General features: G+C 38.1%; 1 protein-coding gene across 1 annotated transcript in view; it reads left to right on the top strand.

Moving 5' to 3' along the window:
- Nucleotides 1-20,642, top strand: part of LOC129493299 (POTE ankyrin domain family member B) — a 128,376-nt gene that overhangs the window by 103,188 nt on the left and 4,546 nt on the right. The window lies entirely within an intron of this gene.

Raw genomic sequence — 20,642 nt, 5'->3', positions numbered from 1 at the left:
ACCATGGAGTTTGTAAATAATTTCTTGTAATCCACTATTTTAACTGATGACAAGTTAACACTAATTGTATAAACAAACTAACAAATAAGCAAAGAGAAAACATATAGAAGCTCTACATTTTAACATTGTCCCCCTGCTTTTTAACTTCTGCTTCTATTTATATCTTATTGTACTATGTCTTAAAAAGTTGTTATAGCTATTAATTTTGATCATTTCATCTTTTAGTCTTTCTGCTTCACATGTGAGCAGTTTACACACCACAATTACAGTGTTACAGTTCTCTGTGTTTTTCTGTGTACTTACTATTACCAGTGAGTTTTATTCTCTTTATTTCTATTTTTTTAAGACATGATATTGCTCTATTACTCAGGCCAATGTCCTGAACTCAGGAGATCCTCCTGCCTCAGTCTCTTATATAGCAGTGACTACAGGCATGCATTACCAAACCCATCTGATTTTTTAATTTTTGTAGAGATTAGGTTTTGCCATGTTGTCCAGCTGTTCTTGAAGTCCTGGGCTCAAGCAATTCTCCTGTCTTGGTCTCCCAAAAAGCTGGGATTACAGATATAAGTCACAGAGCCTGGCCACCAGTGAGTTTTATGCCTTCAGAAAATTTGTTATTGCTTGTTAGCATCCATTTCTTTCAGCTTAAAGAACTCTCTTTAGAATTTCTTATAGGACAGGTCTGGTGTTGATGAGATCCCTCAGCTTTTGTTTGTCTGAGAAAGTTTTTATTTCTCTTTCATGGTTGAAGGATATTTTCTTCAGGTATTCTGTTCTAGAATAAAAGTATTTTTTTCTTCCACGCTTTAAGCATGTCATGTTACTCTATTGTGACCTGCAAGTTTTCCATTGAAAAGTCTGCTGCCAGATATATTGGACCTCCATCATATGTTATTTGTTTCTTTCCTCTTGCTGCTTTTAGGGTCCTTTCTTTATCCTTGACCTTTGGGAATTTGATTCTTAAATGTTTTGAGGCAGTCTTCTTTGGGTTAAATTGGTGCTCTATCTTTCTCTAGGTTTGGAAAGTTTTCTGTTATTACCCCTTTAAATAAACTTTGTACTCCTAGCTCTCTCTCTACCTCCTCTTTAGGGCTAATAACTCTTCAATTTGCCCATTTGAGGCTATTTATTAGATTTTGTAGATGTATGTCATTCTTTTTTATTCTTTGTCTCCACTGACTGTATTTTCGAATAGCCTGTGTATGAGCTTACTAATTCTTTCCTCTGCTTGATTAATTCTGTTATTAAAAGACTCTGATGCATTCTTCAATATGTCAATTGCATTATTCAACTCCAGAGTTTCTGCTTGATTCTTTTTAATTATTTCAATCTCCTTATTAAATTTATCTGATAAGATTCTGAATTCCTTCTCTTTCATTTTGTTGAGTTTCATCCAAACAGCTATTTTTGAATTTTATGTCTGAAAGGTCACATATCTCTGTCTTTCTGGGATTCGCTTCTGGTGGCTTAGTTTTTTTGATGAGGTCATGTTATACCTAGATGATCTCGATGCTTGTGGATGTTCATCAGTGTGTGAGCATTGAAAAGTTAAGTATTTATTCTAGTCTTCACAGTCTGGGCTTGTCTGTACCATTCTTTCTTGGGAATACTTTTGAGGTATTAGAAGATACTTGGGTGTTGTGATCTGTGTTTGGTCACTGCAGCCATATCTTCATTAGAGAGCATCCCTTGTCCAGTAAAACTGTGGCTCTTGCAGACTCATAGAGGTACTGCCCGTGTGATCCTAGATAAGATCTGCAAGAATTCTCTGGATTACCAGGCAGAAAGTCTTGTTCCCTCCCGTTAATTTCTCACAAACAAATGAACTCTCTCTTTTTGTGCTGAGCTACCTGGATCTGGGGGAGGGTTGACATGAGCACTCCCGTGGCCACCACCACTAAGACTGTACTGAATGTGACCTAAAGCTAGCATAGCACTGGGTCTTGCTCAAGGCCCATTGTAAGCACTACCTGGCTACCACCTATGTTCACTCAAGGCCCTAGGGCTCTACAATCAGCAGGTGGTGATAGCAGCCAGGCTTGTGTCCTTCCTTTCCGAGCAGTGAGTTCCTAGTGGCCCAAGGCAGGTACAGAGATGCTGTCCAGGACCCAGGGCCTGGAGTTGGAAACCTGAGGAGTTTACCTGGTGCTCTATTCTACTGCAGCTGAGATAGCACCAAATCCACAAGACAATGCCCTTCCTACTCTTCTCTCCCCTTTTCACAAGCAGAGGCATCTCTTCCTGTGGCCACCACCACCAAAGGCCTGAAAGGAGTGCTGCCAGGCTACCTCCAATATCTACTCAACACTCAAGGGCTCCTTAGTCAGCTTGTGGTGAATGCTGCCTGGTCTGGATCCATACTTCAGGGCAGTGGACACCCATCTGGCCCAGGGCAAGTCCAGAAATGCCATCCAAGAGCTAAGGCCTGGAATCAGAGATCCCAAGAGCCTACTAGATGCTCCACCCTATTGTGGCCAAGCTGGTACCTAAGCTGCAATACAAAGTCCCCTTACTCTTCCCTCTGCTTTTCTCAAACAGAATGTGTCTCTCCCCATAGCTACCACAGCTGGGAATGTACTGGGTCACACCTGAACTAGCATGTCTCAGAATCTCACCTAAGGCCCATGGCATGTACTACCTAGCAACCACTGCTGATTATTCAGAGGCCAAGGGCTCTTTAGTCAGCAGGTGATGAATCCTTCCAGGACTGGGTCATTCTTTTTAAATCAGCAGGTTCTCTTCTGGACCAAGGTAGGTCTAGAAATGTCTTCTGGGTGCTGGGGTCTGGAATGTGTGCCTCAGGACTCTGCCCAGTGCCCTATTCTGCTGTGGCTATGTTGCTATCCACATTGCAAGACAAAGCCATCTTAACTCTTCCCTCTCCTCTTCTCGAGTGGAAGGAAGGAGTCTCTTTTAGAGCTGTGAGCTGTGCTTCCTGGGTTTAGGGGTTGGGTGGTACAAATACTCCTTTGGCTGCCCTGGCTGGTGTCTTACTAGGTCACATGGCCCCTAAGTCCACTGGCTCTAAGCCCAGCATGGCACTAGAACTTGTCTAGGAGCTGCAGTCTTTGTGGACTAAACTGCCTTTCAAGTTTATTTCAAACCGCAGAGCACTTTACCCTGTGTTGACAAGGCTTGCTGAAACTTAAGTTCCATCTGCTGGAATGGATGATTCCCTTCTTGCTAGGGCTGGTCTAAATCCTCTCTCTGTTGGTATCAGCTAAGTTCTGCCTAGTGTTGCTTTCTGCTGTGACAGGACAGGACTAAGTTTCAATACAAAGTCTGACAGTCACTGCTTTCCTTACCCCAAGGCCATGGATTCTCTGTGCCATGAGGCCACTGCTGGAGGATCAAGTAGGGGTGATACTGGCAATTCATGTCTGTCATTTTACCCTCTTCAGTGCCTCTTCCAATGATATGAAATTAAAACCAAGTTCTGTAATCACCCACCTGATTTTGGGTTCTTATGAAGGTGCTTTTTTTTGTGTGTAGCTAGCGGTTAGATTTGGTGTTTCAGTGGAGGAAGATCAGTGGAAGCTTGTACTTGTCCATCTTGCTCTGCCCCTCTGGTGTTATACTTTTAACGCATTATTCCTTTTTGCTATGCATGCATGCTCTAGTTTACCCCAGTTTACAACATTTTTTATTAGATAATATTCTACCACTTCACATTATCCTGTTACAGATTGGACTCTGGAAGTGTGTAAACTTGGCTCCTGCTTAAATAGTTTAGAGATCTTTAATACTGATTCTAAGGAAGTGATATTGAAATTGTTTTATCAGATATCATCTAGTTTAGCCTTAATAGTTGTGGCTATAAGAAACACTTTTGCAAAGCTTATTGCAATTTTTTTTTTTTGAGACAGAGTCTGGCTCTGTCACACAGGCTGGAATGTGGAATGAGTGGCACAATCTCTGCTCACTGCAAACTCCGTCTCCCAGGTTCAAGCAATGCTCCTACCTCAGTGTCCCAAGTAGCTGGGATTACTGGCATGCACCGCCATGCCCAGCTAATGTTTTTGTATTTTTAGTAGACATGATGTTTCACCATGTTGGCCAGGCTGGTCTCAACTTCCTGATCTCAAGTGATCCACCCTCTTTGGCCTCCCAAAGTGCTGGGATTACAGGCGTGAGCCACTGCACTCAGTCCAAAATCTCTTTTATTTGACTTCTACAGTTAAAATTCTCATTCCTTGAAATGACACTGTATTGAATTTATGTTTTCAGAGGGCCCAATTAAAAAACAAATGTATTTATTAGAATGAGGGGCACTTCAATCAATTATTATTAAAAGAGTAGAAGGGAAGTTCCAGAGGGGTTAGAACCCAGTACAGGTAGATTTTGATATCTAGAGTATATTTGAATGGAAATGGAATATCTGGCATAGTGGGAGGGGTTATCTGGTTTGTAGATGACTGCACAATATGCAATGAATGTATTAATGTTGGGAGGGTGTGGGGAAGAAACAAAATAAGTGTCTAAAAAGGAATGACAATGGAAGAAGTTTCACAGTGGGTTTGGGAGTGAGGGAATTAATTATAAAACAAACAAAATCAGCTTACTTATGGGTTTTTCTTGGGGTCAGAACTAAATTATACTCTCAGTTAATCCCAATGTTTCTCTATTGAGGGTGTGGAAATTCTCAGAGAGTCTCTTAAAAATCAAAGAACAGAAGTTTAAGATGCTACAAATTAACTCAATTTCCCACAATTGTTCTTTAGTAACTTAAAATTCTAGCCTGTAAAATTTTTAGATCATCTTCAAATTTCTCACTTTTGTAAGTAGTATCTCACTGTTTAGACCAACTATTGGGCTACTATATTTGTCATTCATTTTTGTTTATCTAGGGAAAAAAGATTTCATGGCTTTGAATCTTTTTCTCTTAGTTAATGGCTTTCTCAACAAACTGAAAGCGATACACTCTTCCAAAAGCAGAGGAATACAAAAACACAATATTACTTTGGATTCCAGGTGGCCAGGAGCATTTTTTTCTCACCAAGCATCATTGCACATATTAACAACCAAAAATGCAGAGTAATAAAATACAATTTTCACCACTACATTTTTGTATGTTTTACACATGTTATCATTATGCTGCTGAAGCAGGCTGGGGGCAGCAGGGAAGGGCAGAATAGAGCACTTTACAACTTCCAAAGAATTCCTGCAGTATGTTCACTCATTAAATAATTCCAAGTTATGAGGAAAATATGAAATTGTTAATATTTTAACAGCTGAAGATGTTCCAGTTGAGTAAGTGACTTGCCCAAGGTCACACCATTGGTAACTAATTGATACTGAATTCTAGGATCCTGAGTCTTATCTTTTTTTTTTTTTTTGAGACAGAGTCTCGCTCTGTCACCCAGGCTGGAGTGCAGTGGCACAATCTCGGCTCACTGCAAGCTCCGCCTCCTGGGTTCACGCCATTCTCCTGCCTCAGCCTCTCCGAGTAGCTGGGACTACAGGCGCCCGCCACCACGCCCGGCTAATTTTTTTGTATTTTTAGTAGAGACGGGGTTTCACCGTGGTCTCGATCTCCTGACCTCGTGATACGCCCGCCTCGGCCTCCCAAAGTGCTGGGATTACAAGCGTGAGCCACCGCGCCCGGCCGAGTCTTATCTTAACCCAATATCCTTTCTGAATAACTTTTTGGAGAAAGAGATGAATCTGACAAAACTGTCTGGTTGCATGAGGTTGAAAGCCCCAGATACTGCCCAAGATCCTCCTGTAAAGAAATCCAAGCCAGAATTTCACTTTTGCTTTAGTTATTAATTTTTTATAGCATAGATTCATTCTCAGTTATTTTCTTAAGCCAAGTAAATGTCAAAAGAAGATCAACATCCACCTGCTCAAAACCCTCAGCAGCTGCCAAACTCCATGGCACATAGTACAAATTGTTTGGTCTGACTCACACTTATGGGCCTGGAAACTCCTTCCATTTATCTCTGCCTACGGACATTTTACCAGTTCTTTTGGGCCTGCTTCTTCCATGAAACCTCTAGTTCCCCTCAACTGCATATGATCCCTTTTTCTCTTGAACTTCCATTGGAGTTTATTTGATTTTTTTGTTGGATATAATGCTTCCTATGTGCCTTCCCACTAAATATATAAAATGAGAGTAGAAAAATGCTAAAGAGAAATCAGAAATTAAACTGAATCAGGGAGGAGGAGTTAAGACTTAGCCATTCATACGTTCATTCAAAAATATGTATGGAGCTCCAATAACACACTGTGGAGACACTGCGATGCAGCAGTAAACAAAGAAATCCCCTGTTCCCATGGCTGGTGGATATTTATAAAATTTTTCTTTCTGTTGAACTCTAAAATTTACTGCAATGTCTCATTTGGTTTGTACTACTCTTTTGATGAATAACGTCAACTCTATATAAGCTATATTCAGTATGACTGTACCCATGAATAAACAAGGATTATATTTTACTTGCCTTTTAACAAATTCAGGACCCAATTTAGTGATTATATGTAAATGGACATTCAAATGATCATTGATTCAAGTATGACATTTCAGTCTGACAAGGATTACAGATTCTTGTGAATGTCAATAGGGTTAAAGCAGGTGAGGTGAAAGAGAGAAGCATCTTTGGCACACTGCAGAGTGCTTGCTCCAGCTACATAGGGAGGCTGGCACTGAGCTCTAGGTGTTGTAGCCTCTCAGGAATGCTGGTTCAGAGAAGATAGTGATAAAGGCCTGAACCACAATATTACATTATTTGAGTTTGAATCCCACCACCAAAGTTACTAGATAGAAGACTTTAGGAAAGCCCTTAACCCTTCTGTGCTACGGTTCTAGTAGTTCATCATAGAGATGTTTAATAAGTAAATGTGGTAATTATTTGTAATAATTGCAGTGTATTAGTAAGGTTTCTCCAAAGAAACAGAACCAATAGGATGCATATATAAATAGATTTATTGTAAGGTATTGGCTCCCACAATGATCAAGACTGAGAAGTCTTATGATCTGCCATCTGCCAGCTGGAGACACAGGAAGGTCACTGGTTGATTTTGAGGGCCTGAGATCTGGGGATAGTTGATGGTGTAGATTCTAGTCTTCATCTGAAGGCCTGAGAAAGGAACCTCTAAGGGCAGGAGAAGATCAATGACCCAGTTCAAACAATAAGACAGACAGAAACTGACTCCTCCCTTCTTCCACTTTTTTTTTTTTTTTGTCTTTTCTGTTCAGGCTCTGAATGGGTTGGATGATGCCCGCCCATATTGCGGTGGCCAATATGCTTTACTCAGTCTATAGATTCAAATGCTAATCTCTTGTGGAAACAACCTCACAGACACACTCAGAAATAATGTTTAACTAGATATCTGGACATCCGGTGCTCAAGGCAAAGTGACATATAAAACTATCACAAGCAATTACAACAGTGCCTAGCATGTACTACATGTTAACTAAAATAAGCAATTTCTAATTTTTCAGTAGAAATCATAAACCCAAATATTTATATAAAATTCCAAAGTTTATGTGTTGATAACTTTGTCAACATTTTAATTACAATTTTGTACTTAAAGACAATTAAAACACATCTGTGACCATCATTTGCAATCTCTCGTAGTATATGAGCCTTACATTTTTTAAAATTTTTATTGGTATATAACAGTTTACTTATTTTGGAGGTATATGGGATATTTTGATACTTGTATACAATATGTAATGTTCACATTAGGGTAATTTGTATATTTGTCCCTTCAAATATTTATCTTTTCTTTGTGTTGGGAACTTTACGAATCTCTTCTAGCTATTTTGAAATATACAAAAAATTAATGTTAACAATAATTTCCCTACCATGCTGTCAAATACAAGAACTTACTTTTTCTATCTAACTATGTTTTGTATCACTAAACTAATATCTTTTTATTGTTTTCTCCCCACTTCTCTTCCCAGCCTCTGGTAACCAGCATTTATACTCTCTACTTCTGTGAGATCCACTTTTTTAGCTTCCACATATGAGTAAGAACATCTGATATTTGTTATTGTGTGCCTGGTGTATTTCATTTAAAATAATGGCCTCCAGTTCCATCCATGTTGCTTCAAATAGTAGAATTTTATGATTTTATATGGCTGGATAATATTCTATTGTGTATGTGTACCACATTTCTTATCCATGCATCCACTGATGGACACTTAAGCTGATTCTATATCTTGGCTATTGTGAATAGTAATGAAATAAACATGAGAATGCAGATATCTCTTTGATGTGCTGATTTCCTTTCTTTTGGATATAAACCCAACAGTGGAATTGCAAGATTATAAGGTAGTTATATTTTCAGTTTTTTTGAGGACCCTCCATATTGTTTTCCATACTGACTCTACTACTTTATATTCCCACCAAACAGGGTACTAATTTACATTCTCTCCAACAAGTTACCTTTTTCTGCCTCCTCATCAGCATTTGTTATTTTTTGTCTTTTTCATCATAGCCATTCTAATTGGGGTGAGATGATAGCTCATTGTGGTTTTGATTTGCATTTTCCTAATCATTAGTGATGTTGAGCCTTTTTTCATATACCTGTTGGCCGTTTGTATGTCTTTTTGAGAAATAACTATTCAGCTCTTTTGACCATCTTTAAATCATGGCATTTGCTTTTTTGCTGTTGAATTGGTTCCTTATATATTCTGCTTATTAATCTCTTGGCAGATGGAGAGTTTACAAATATTTTTTCCCATGCTTCAGGTTATCTCTTCTCTTTGTTAATTGCTTCCTTTGCCAGGCAGAAGTTCTTTAGTTTGATGTAATCCCATTTGTCTATTTTTGTTTTTGTCACCTGTGATTTTGAGGTATTACCAAAAAAATCTTTGCTCAAACTGATGTCCTGTAGCATTTCCCCAATGTTTTCTTTAAGTAGTTTCAAATTTTCAGGTCTTATATTTAAGTCTTTAATCAATTTTGGATGGATTTTTGTATATGGTGAAAGACAGTTATCTAGTTTCATTCTTCTGCATGTAGGTATCCAGTTTTCCCAGCATCATTTATTAAAGAGACTGTCCTTTCCCCAGTGTATGTTCTCACCATCTTTGTAAAAAATGAGTTGGCTGTAAGTGTGCGGATTTATTCCTAGGTTTTGTATTCCATTCCATTGCTTTATGTGTCTGTTTTTATGCAAGTGCCATGCTGCTTTGATTATTATAGCTTTCTACTGTAATTTGAAATAAAGTAGTGTGATACCTTCTGGGTTTTGCTCAGGATTGCTTTGGATTTTAGGAGTCTTTTATGGTTCTATGTACATTTAAGCATTGATTTTCTATTTCTGTGAATAATGTCTTTGGTATTTTGATAGGATTGCATTCAATCTGTAGATCACTTTGGGTACTATAGACATTTTAATAATATTAATTTTACCAATCATGAACATAGAGTGTCTTTCCATTTTCTTGTGTCTTCTTCAAATTCTTTCATTAGCGTTTTATAGTTTTCCTTATAGAAATCTTTGAGTTCTTTGTTGTAATTTATTCCTAGCTATTTTAGGTTTAGGGTTTTTTTTTGAGCTGTTTTAAATGGGGTTGACTTGACTTCTTGTATTTATATTTGGATGCCCTTTACTTCTTTCTCTTGCCTAATTACTCTAGCTAGGACGAGTGGTATTATGTTGAAAAGAAGTGATAAAAGTGGCATCTCTGACTTGTTTCTTCACTTTGTGTCTTCACTTTGTTGATTGCTTCCTTTACTATGCAGAAGCTCTTTAGCTTGATGTAATCCCATTTGTCTACTTTTCCTTTTGTTGCCTGTGATTTTGAGAATCACAGATCTTATTGGAAAGGACTTCAATATTTCACCATTCAGTATGATATTAGCTGTGGACTTGTCTTATACGGGTCCTTATTGTGCTGACACATATCCCTTTCATACCCGATTGGTTGAGAGTTTTTATTATGAGGAGATGTTGAATTTTCTCAAATGCTATTTCAACATCTATTGAAATGATTATATGGTTTTTGTCCTTTTATTTTGTTGATATGAAGTATCACATTGTTTGATTTGCATATGTGGAACCATCCTCTTATATCCCGGAGATGAATCCGACCCAATAACGGAGAATGATCTTTTTAATGTGTTGTTGTGTTTGGTTTGCTAGTATTTTACTGAGAGCTTTTGCATTTATGTTTATCAGGCCTGGAGTTTTCTATTTTTTATTGTGTCCTCATCTCATTTTGGTATCAGGGTAATGCTGGCCCCTATATAATAATTTGGAAGTGTTCCCTTCTCTTCAATTTTTTAAAATAGCTTGAGTAGAATTGGTATTAGTTCTTTTTTGAATGTTTGGTATAATTCAGCATTAAATCCATCAGATCCTGGTCTTTTATTTATTTATTTATTTTGGCTTTAATCTTGTTACTAGTTTTCAGTCTGTTCAGGTTTTCTGTTTCTTCATGGTATAACCCTTTTTAAATTTTTTTAAAAAAATTGTGTAGTCACATAGTAGGTGTATATATTTATGGGGTACACAAAATGTTTTCACACAAGCATGGATTGTGTAATAATCACATCATGTAAAATAGGGTATTCATCCCCTCAAGCATTTATCCTCTGTGTTACAAACAATTCAATTATACTATTTTAGTTTTTTAAAAATGTACAATTAAATTGTTATTGAGTATATTCACCCTGTTGTGCTATCAGATACTAGGTCTTACTCATTCTTCCTATTTTTTGTGTGCCCAGTAACCAACCCCCACTCTCCTCCTTCGTGGCTTAATCTTACTAGGCTGTATGCGTCCAGGAACTTAACCATTTCTTCTAGTTTTCCCAATTTGTTGGCATACAGTTGTTCATAATAATCTCCAATGATTTTTATATATCTGTGATATCAATTGTAATGTTTCCTTTTTCATCTGCATTTTATTTATTTGGCCTTTCTTTTTGCTTAGTCTAGCTAAATGTTTGTTGATTTATTTGAATACTGGGGCTACCATAGTCAATAAAACCAAAGAATTCCTTTCTCCTATGGTTCATTCATTGTAACGGTGGTGGTATGTGAAGGGGGAATGTAGAAGTTATGGGTAGCATGATAGAAAATAAAAAAATGAATAATTTGTTTGGCAGTGATAGGTTCTGTGGAGAAAATCCATTATGGTAAGTAGAGAAGTATATCTGGAGTAGGATGGAGTGAGGTAGACTATTTCACACAGACTGATTAGAGAAGACCTCTGTGAAATATGCTAGTTGGATGTACAGGTCTGGAGTTTAGATGATAGGTCAGGAATTGGGATATGCCTTTGGAATTATCAGTGATTGGAATTTAAAATCATGATGTTGTATAAGATTACTACAGAAATAAGAGTAAATGAGAAACTGAGGACAGAGCTCTGGGGCACTCTACATTTAGAGGATAATAAATTGATGAAGATCCATCAAAGAAGAATAAGGAACAGCCAGTCAGTGTCAGGAGGGAGGCCAAGTAAAGGATATGTTTTTAAAAGGACCAACCCAGCAAGTGCTTTTGAGAAACAGTAATTGAGAACTGACAATGATCGTTGAGTTTGGCAATGTGGAAATCATCAGTAATCTTGACAAGGGCAATTTTAGAAGAGTGATGAAGACAGAAGCATGAATGGGGTGAGTTCAAGAAAAAATGAGTGGAGAGGAGAGAAGGCCGAGAGTGATTTTGACAATTATTTCAAGTCTGCTGTAAAAAGAATGGAGAAATGAGGCAATAGCTGGAGAGGAATATAGAGACAATGAAGTTGGTGTTTGTTTTTGTTTTTGTTTTTGTTGGCTGGTTTTTAAAGATGGAATATATTTTAACATGTTTGTCTGTCGATAGGAATGACTTGGTGGAGAAAAATATTTTGTCAGTGCAAGAAAGAGAAGGGTCAGGGTCAACTGCAGAAGGCAAGTCCTTGAGGGGAGAGAAGGGGATTTAGTGAACAGATGGAACAGGATCCAGTGAACTTCAGGTTTAAAAAGAGAGCATTCATCAATTTAAAACAGGTAAGCAGAATATATGGGTGTAGTGAAAGCATATGAATTATTCTCGTTTGCTTTTATTTTCTGCGTGAAATAAGAAACAAAGTCATGTGCTTCTTGCATATCATTTCCTGAACCTGTGGCTTACCTACCTCTACCTCTGTCCTCTGTGCCTTTGATTATACTATCCTTTTTTTTTTTTTTTGGAGACAGAGTTTCACTCTTGTTGCCCAGGCTGGAGTGCAATGGTGCAGTCTCGGCTCACTGCAACCTCCGCCTCCTGGGTTCAAGTGATTCTATCTCAGCCTCCCTAGTAGCTGGGATTACAGGTGCCCGCCACCACGAGCGGCTAATTTTGTATTTTTAGTAGAGATGGGGTTTCACCATGTTGGTGAGGCTAGTCTCAAACTCCTGACCTCAGGTGACCCACCTGCCTCAGCATCCCAAAGTGCTGGGATTACAGGAGTTAGCCACCGCGCTGGGCCCCTTAAAACACACATCCTCTGAAAGTTTCCTAATCCTGCAGTGAGCAAAGGCTTATTTCATTCACCTTCGGCCTGCTATAGTACATGTAATCAGTAGCAACTGCAGTGCATTTATGACATACTGTCTTTTGCCTTTTAGCTGTCATGGGTGTTACCCATTTTCATTAGACATATGTACTTGAGCACTGCGGGGTGAAAACCCTTTTTATTCTGCCTAGTAGCTAGCCAAGGAGAGAGCAGTTAGCTAGGTGGCAGGAGTAGTAGTAGTTGTATTAGGTGGGTGAAAAAGTAATTGCAGTTTTTGTAAAATAGCAGCTGTAGTAGTAGTAGATTCTTATAGTAGTAATAGTTAGGTTGTTAAGTAGCTAATAGATAATTAGCCAGGAATAGTGGGGATAACTACTGGATAGTAGGTCACTAGGGAAATAAGAGCTAGTATTTTGAAAATATTTGGGATCTTGGATTTTAGTTATTGAAGAAACAAAACATAGATGGTGTTACATAGGTATATGAATTTTGACTTTTCTTCTTGATTATGTCTTCTTAATTTTAAAAATATGCTTATATGTTATTTATTGTTACCCCTGCTACCAGATTCTTTTGTGTTATCAAGTGTGTTATATTGCTTGGTTCTGGATTTTTGCCATGCTTTTTAATTTTTAGGTCTTTTTAAAAATTTTCCTTCATTTATCTAGTTATGAAAAATCCTCAAAATTTCTTCCCTTCTACTCCAACAAGAAAAGCTGAAAACTCAAGTCAGAGACCACATTTACTATTTCTATTATCTTTACTAAAACTATATTAACACACAATTCCAGAAGTGTTTATTCTAGGAGTTTAGTAAGAATGTCTCTACTTTTACATGTTGTGCTCTCTGAAGGAGAGGATATGAAGACATAGAATTCTGTTTCTGAGTGTCAAGTATAAGTAAGCTATAAAGATTTATCAAACACATATAATGCATACATAGGATGTAACTTTAGATCATTTTAAAAGAAAAGATAATGAAAACCATAATTACTTTAAAATATTGAATTAAATGGAAAGGGTTCCTAAAATATTATATGTGTATAATAATGAAAAGATTAACAAATCTATAAATGAAACACCATGAGATCATTTTTATTAATATTTTATAAAATTTTTGAAAATATACTGGAATATTTGTTTTACAAATTTATTTGTATGTAGTAGAACCATGCTACTTCAGAATACAAATACAAAATACAGAATCCTAATGTAGCTTCAATTTTTGTTTTCTTAGTAAATGGCAGCTCATTTAAGCCTACCTGTAGAAGATATTTAATACGGAACCTTCCACGGAAAGATAGATAGATAGATAGATAGATAGATAGATAGATAGATAGATAGACAGACAGACAGACAGATAGATATGCAACATCCAGTAAAAGTGACGTTTTTGGTGCATAGTTCTATGAATTTTAAAAAATTTATAGATTAATGTGTCTTCAAACAGAATCACTATACAGAGCAATTCTATCACTGCCCCACCAAAAAATATTCTTTATGCTTACCTTTGTATGCACACACTGAAACCACACCAGCTCTTGGCTCCAGCTAGTCTTTTCTCCATTTGCCTCTTGTCAAATACATTTTACTTAGTGTTTCCCACAAGGGGTCCCAGCACTCCAGGGAAATCCCAGAACTCTCTTATTGTCTGGGTGAAGATAGTAACATTAGTCATATTCTGTGGATAGCCTCTGAGAATGTACCGAAATAGATAAAGGAGATTAAGATTGTGTCATGACTCACTCTCTGGGCACAAGCATGTATGGCTAGGCAAAATAGGAAAGAATAACCAACTATGAATACTGTTTCCTTTCTCTTTCCTGAAGATACCTGTAGCCATATTCCCATCTGACTTCTAACTCAAACTGCATTGACAAATGTGAAGACCTCCACGGAGAACAAGGACTGATAGTCTAAATGAGCAACGATGCTGCTCTTATCACAAAACAGGACCGACTCAAGTAGCGTATAAGAGATCAAACGGATTTCCCGTCTTTCCTTGGAATGATGTTAAAAATTTGAACTCCAGGAGGACATAGCTGACCTGGGAATGCTGTTTCAGATGAAGAGAGGAATTTGTACTTCCTCCCTGGGGTAAGTGAAGAAGGGAAAGGAAGGAAATATAAATATGTCCCTTTAAAAATGTGGCATTTCTGAGAGATGTGAAAACAGCTTTGCCATGTTTGGGATGCAGTTTAAAAGTAGAAACCTCAGAGATACCATATACCATGAGTCTTGGGGAAAAAACAGAAACGATATATTTTGACGAAAGGAGGGCCCAGCTCTACCTGAGATTGCCTGTGGCTGGGGAGTGGCATTGAAGAGGTCTGTACTCTTCCCAGGGCTCCATGGTAAGCTGTGGAAATTAGCTTGGAGCGTGAGCTGATGCTCATCGCCAGAGGCTACCTGGCCAAAAACAAGTCATAGACCACGGAGGTGCACATTACTGTGATGTATGTGAACCTTTATAAGTGAGATGCTGGCTGGTATCTCCTGTACACTGTACTGGTGATGACTGTGTCACCTGTGGGAGCCAGCACCATCCAGCGCTGGTGCTACAAAATAATGAAAGTAGACAGAATCTCACCCTCCCTGCCACAAATGAATGGACTTCTCCTCTCTAGACTTGCATATCTTCCAGAGGAAGAAGTAGGAAGCTGAATTAAAATTTGAATTAAATTTTGACTGAATTAGTAATTCTGATAAAAGGCTGATTGGACTAAATTTAGCCCCAATACTATATTTCTGGAGACAGGACAAGAGTTCTTTCTTCGCACTCAAGTTGGTATCTATAGAATTCAAACCTGTTACATAAATTTAGAATCAGAAAGAGTGGCTTTGTGTCCTAGAAACCATCTTTAGGGACAATATATGGCTGGAGTTCTAGCCCCTGATTCACATGAAATTCCTACTGATGCACAAGAAGTCATTATTGCATTATCCCTGATGGCTGAGGCTGTCTCATGATCATATTTCTAAGATTCCATTTAAAATGAGTACGAATTCCAGCTCAACTTTTAAAGTATAATTTATCTGTTAAATAAAAATCCGTTTGTATACATCTTGAGGTTTAAATTGCTTATGAAACCTGTATTCCTGAGGAGTGTGTAAAGGCCGAGGAAAGAGCCAGGACAAAGAGATGATTTGTATCTCTACATCTGCCTGTTTGTTCCACAGGGAAGTGCCACCAAGTAGCCTTACGTTTATGGGCGCCTGAAGGAGGCTTTTAAAAGTTCACAACAAAACCTAGAATGCTTGTGGGTTTCCCCAGCCTGAACCTTAGCTTTGAAAGAGTTTGCTGAGCTGCTGACACTCTCAAGATCCTGTTTCAAACTTAAGAGAGAAAGAGTCACCCAGGGAGCTTGTTAAACATGACGATTCTGATACAGCTGCCCTGAGATTCTGCATTTTTTAACAAGCATGAACCACAACTTGAGTAAAGACACCGTAGAAGATTTGGTTAATGAGGTCCCTGTGCCCAGCTTGAACTTCCTTGATCTGAAGCCTTCTCAGTATGGGACCCCAATTACTGTCACTTTTCTGTGCTGATGCACACTCAATGATCCCGGCAGGCTCTCCTGCTCCCTACCCTAGGGCTTAATCAGCACAATTAATCACTTGTATTCCTTTGGAAGTTCTTCACTCATTTGTCAAGATTTCCGTATATTGACACAAGTGAAATACCACCCTCAAAATAGGCAAGCTGTGGTTTGGCATCCTGGCGCACACCTGCCCTCTGGTGGTGAGAGAGTAACTCCAAGCTATAGGGAAATAAAAGATCCTTTCCCTACTGCTCTTTATCGTGGTGAACAAGATGAAACGCGGTGTCTGGCCAGTGTACATTAAAGAAAGGTGCATTTTAAAGGCATAGTCTACAAAGATGAGAAAATCCTGGGAGCAAATTCTGTTGCCAAACTATGACTAGGTGCCTTACATGGCAGCACATTGGAGAGTGAAAGTTTGAGGGATTCATCCCACCAAACCTCTGATGCAGACGACACAGACCTGCAGCTTTCCCGGAGGTGAGGTTCTTCCGCGTGGGTTTGATGTCAGCTCCTCTGAAGCCAAACTCCTTCCTGACACAGAGGCGTTGGGGCTTCCTGGGACTGACATCTAATTTAGGGATAATCTAAGGCAAAGTTACAGAAAGCAGATCCTGTGCTCTGGAACGTTGTCGTAAGGGAAAGACATTCTATCCATAACACTTACTAAGAAAGAGTAATTAACTCGTACATATTCTTAATCATAGAGTCAGTCTATCACTTAATTTTTTACCTTATAAAGAAGCCCCACAAGCCTAAATTACAAAATGGTACAAGCATATGGCATTCAGATTTACTGGGATTCTGAGCATAACTGTGTTTGCCCTTATTAAAGCAGGGTCTTTTTGTACTCACTCGGAGACTGGGGCTGAGTGTATGTATAGCTATGGGGTGAAGGAGAGGAGACGCACTTCCGTTGTTTTCATCAACAGCTGGACCATATCAAGCCCCCACTACAGCCATGAGAAAATAAAAACTTTAGCAGAAAGAATAGTCAGAATAGGTTTAGTAGATCTAAGCTGTCATTGCAATTTGATTCTGACAAGTCTTTTGATGTCCCTGAGCCTCAATCTCTTCTTGTAAAATACGGCTTTTACACTTATCTCTCAAGATTATAGTTGACATGAAATGAGCTTGTAGAAGTGGTAGGGTTTTAAAAATTATGCAGTGTAGAAGATACAACTATTTCTGTTGAATTCTTAATAAGGCCAGGATGAAAATGTTCAGGTGGGTGGGCAGTAGGCATAGGGCTGTATGGGACACTGCTGTCCATGGGCATCCACTGGGCTTGTTAAAGGAAAAATTGTTTACGACGCATGTTAAAGGCAGTGAAGAAGACTTTATTCAAAGGAGGCTTCTGCAATGGGGTTTTGTAGTAGAGGAGACAGATCAGTCTCCACTCTGAATATGATAAGGAAAAGTGGAGACTTGTAGCTAAGAAGAACAGTCAGGCTTTGGTGGATGGAATATTACTAAGAGTAGGGTAATATTTTGCTAAACTGACCTAACAGGATTTTTACTGAAGGAAGGCCAGTGTGATAAGATATTGTATAGAGGGTAGTCAGATTTACCCTAAACTGACTTAGCAAGATTTTTGCCAAAAGTGGAATAAGCCAACTGTGGACACAACCCAAGATCCAGAGCCTAGTCAGAGAGACACTTGGGGGAGCTTAACTAGCATTAGATCAAGGACAGAGTCTTTGTCAAGAATCTTCCTGAATAACTTGGAAAACAGCTCTAAAAGTTATACATTTATATGTTCATGATAAGCAAAATAAAACTTTTTTCCTAGGTTTGCAATTCATGAAAGTGATTTCTGATCATTATATTAAAAAAAAAGAAAACTTTTGCAGCAGGAACAATAAAATTATTCTAACTATTAAGTATTGATTAGAAATGTTTCAGCCTTTAAAATAATGTACTTTTAAGAAAGAAACTTAGTTAACTGCTGTTTCATTTATATTTGCTGATATACTTTTGAATCTGGCCTAACCATTGTTTTATTATTCAAATAATTGTCTAAACAATATTTCCCAACTTTGAAACTAATTCTAATGTGAGAGATTTTAGCGCTTATTTCATAGCTGAGAAAAACCCACTAGTTTAATTAGCATAAGAAGAATTACTACCTTTTCTTTGTCAGGAACTTAAAAACGGAGTAGAGGATAAGCAAAACTGTGTAAGCCTTGAAGCTCTTTTCTTCTTGCTAAAGAAATCCAGTCGGAGAATATTTTATACTGAAAAAAGAATTTCTTTATTTAAAAGATACAATATTTATTTCAATTTTTTCTTTTGAAAGACTCGCCTTTTGGCCAGGCGCGGTGGCTCACGCCCGTAATCCCAGCACTTTGGGAGGCCGAGGCGGGTGGATCACGAGGTCAGGAGATTGGGACCATGCTGGCTAACACGGTGAAACCCCGTCTCTACTAAAAATACAAAAAATTAGCCTGGCGTGGTGGTGGGCGCCTGTAGTCCCAGAGCCCGAGGCAAGAGAATGGCGTGAACCCGGCAGGCGGAGCTTGCAGTGAGCCGAGATCGCGCCACTGTACTCCAGCCTGGGAGACAGAGCTTTTGCATTTGGATTTTATTTATGTATGTATGCATATATTTTAAATACAGACACACAATTGTCTATATAGTCCATATAGTTCTATATACTCTGCATCTTTTCAGTAAGTATAAGGCATTGAGGAAAGACAGAGCACCGTATATTTAAGGCAGGAAGGAAGAGGCAGGAAATGGCAGATTATAAAATGGCGCCAGGAATGCGGGAAGGGCTCAAAATGCACACAAGGAAGTCCTATCCACTCCCTTTCCAACAGTCTGCAAAACGAGGGAAACTGGATGAGGTACATGTGTTACAGTGTCTATGAAATGAAAGCAGAACAACTGCTCTGGCAGAAATCTGGGTTCGGTTTCTGAAGTCGTTCGCTTTGGCTGAATATTCTCACCTCACATGAGGCAAGAGCCTGGACTAAGTGATTATTTGGAAGAAACCAAAAAAGTTGTCTTTCCTCTAAAGTATATATTCTCTTAGACTCTGTAGGTTTGGAAGTAGAAATCCAGAGGTGATGAGATTTAACAGCCCCAATTACAGTTTTAAAAATTATTTCTCAGATATAATAAAATTATATTTATTCAATTATATGAGGGGAGAACTTAAGAATTGTGTTAAACAATGGGTACTGATAAGATTTAATAATTCAACATTATTAAAATTTAATTTTAGTAAAACATTCCTAAAAAATAATATTTAAAGACACCCTCAATACAGAGAGCTACAAATGTAGAAATTCAGGAGATCATACCAACTCTGAAACAAGCAGTAAATTGTTTAATATTCCTAAAACTTTAACCCATTTGAAGAGATTAGAAATGGGGCAATTTCCAGACATTCCTCTAGCTTTTCGCTTTAGCATAAAATGTGTCTCAGAGTCAACAGTTGATGCTGAGGGTTACAGCTCTGTCTTCAAGTGTCAGTATGACTCAAGGCCAGTCATATTTGCTTTCTTGAAAGATGAGAGGGTATCAAAATTAGTGGTTGCAGGAGCTCTTAGTCATGCCATCACACTGATTGTAATTACAGAGGCATATCCCTTTGGTAAAATGGTTTTTCAAGAGCTGAGGGCAGGCATAGTAAATATGACCACCAGATGGCAGTAGTGCACTCTGGAGAAATGGATCCAAGCCGTCCCTTTTCTGTTTTCCACTCACTAAACTCTCCACTAGGTGACAGCAGCATGAATATAATTGGAGCGGCCATTAATGGATTATGTTAAAAAAACAACTTTCATCCTCCTTTTGGGTCGGGAAGGAACACTTTTAAAAATATGCACAGTTGGATTTTTTTTAAATAAAATGTAATATACCATTTGCTTTTAGGCCTCCCACACACTCACCTAATATAGAAAAACAAAGCAAAAATACAAAAGATACCTTTTTTTGGCGGGGTGGGGGGGGGGTGTACAAAAACCTGGGGAAGGTTATTGTTGAAACTAAATTATTATAACTTAATAACTGGTGAAGTCATGTGTTCTCACCCCAATTTAGGTTAAAAAAAGTTACTAAAATAGTCAGTGTTGAAGATAATAATAATTATTATTTATTGACTACCTGTTATTTGCCAAGGATTGTGTTTAAATATTTTAGAAACACTAGTTCATTGAATCTGGACGAGAGCTTCTCAAGAAAGCCGATTTCAACATAAGCCTGTTTAGGGCCATTGCCTCTGCATTTTCCATGACTTCATGCTCTTTCTGCTCCATTTTCACAAAAATCTGTACTGTAGAAGGCAAAATTGGAACTTCTTTTAAGGTATTATTTTGAGTGTAAATAGATAAATTCTCTTTATTTATAATTTGCCCTAACATGTAGATGCATAACATTAATTCAATGCAGGGCAATAATATATTTTGATTTTACGGTTACATTGAAAGCTAAAAATGAAGATTGGTTTGGGAGCAATAGGAAAGTAATAAACTCATTTATGATGAAACATAAATGACTGATAGTATAATAAATAAGAATAGAAGAGGGATAGAGAGAATAGAAGATTACTAAGTGCTTGACCAGAACTGACTAGGCAGAAGAGAAAGATAATAAGATGGGGGCAAGGGAGACAGGAATTCAGGTAAGCAGCCTTTACACTTTTCTGG

This window comes from Symphalangus syndactylus, chromosome 11, assembly GCF_028878055.3.
Source record: "Symphalangus syndactylus isolate Jambi chromosome 11, NHGRI_mSymSyn1-v2.1_pri, whole genome shotgun sequence".
Classification (NCBI taxonomy): Eukaryota; Metazoa; Chordata; class Mammalia; order Primates; family Hylobatidae; genus Symphalangus; species Symphalangus syndactylus.
The sequence above is the reverse complement of the archived record's forward strand: the minus strand, read 5'-3'. Positions and strand labels throughout refer to the sequence as shown.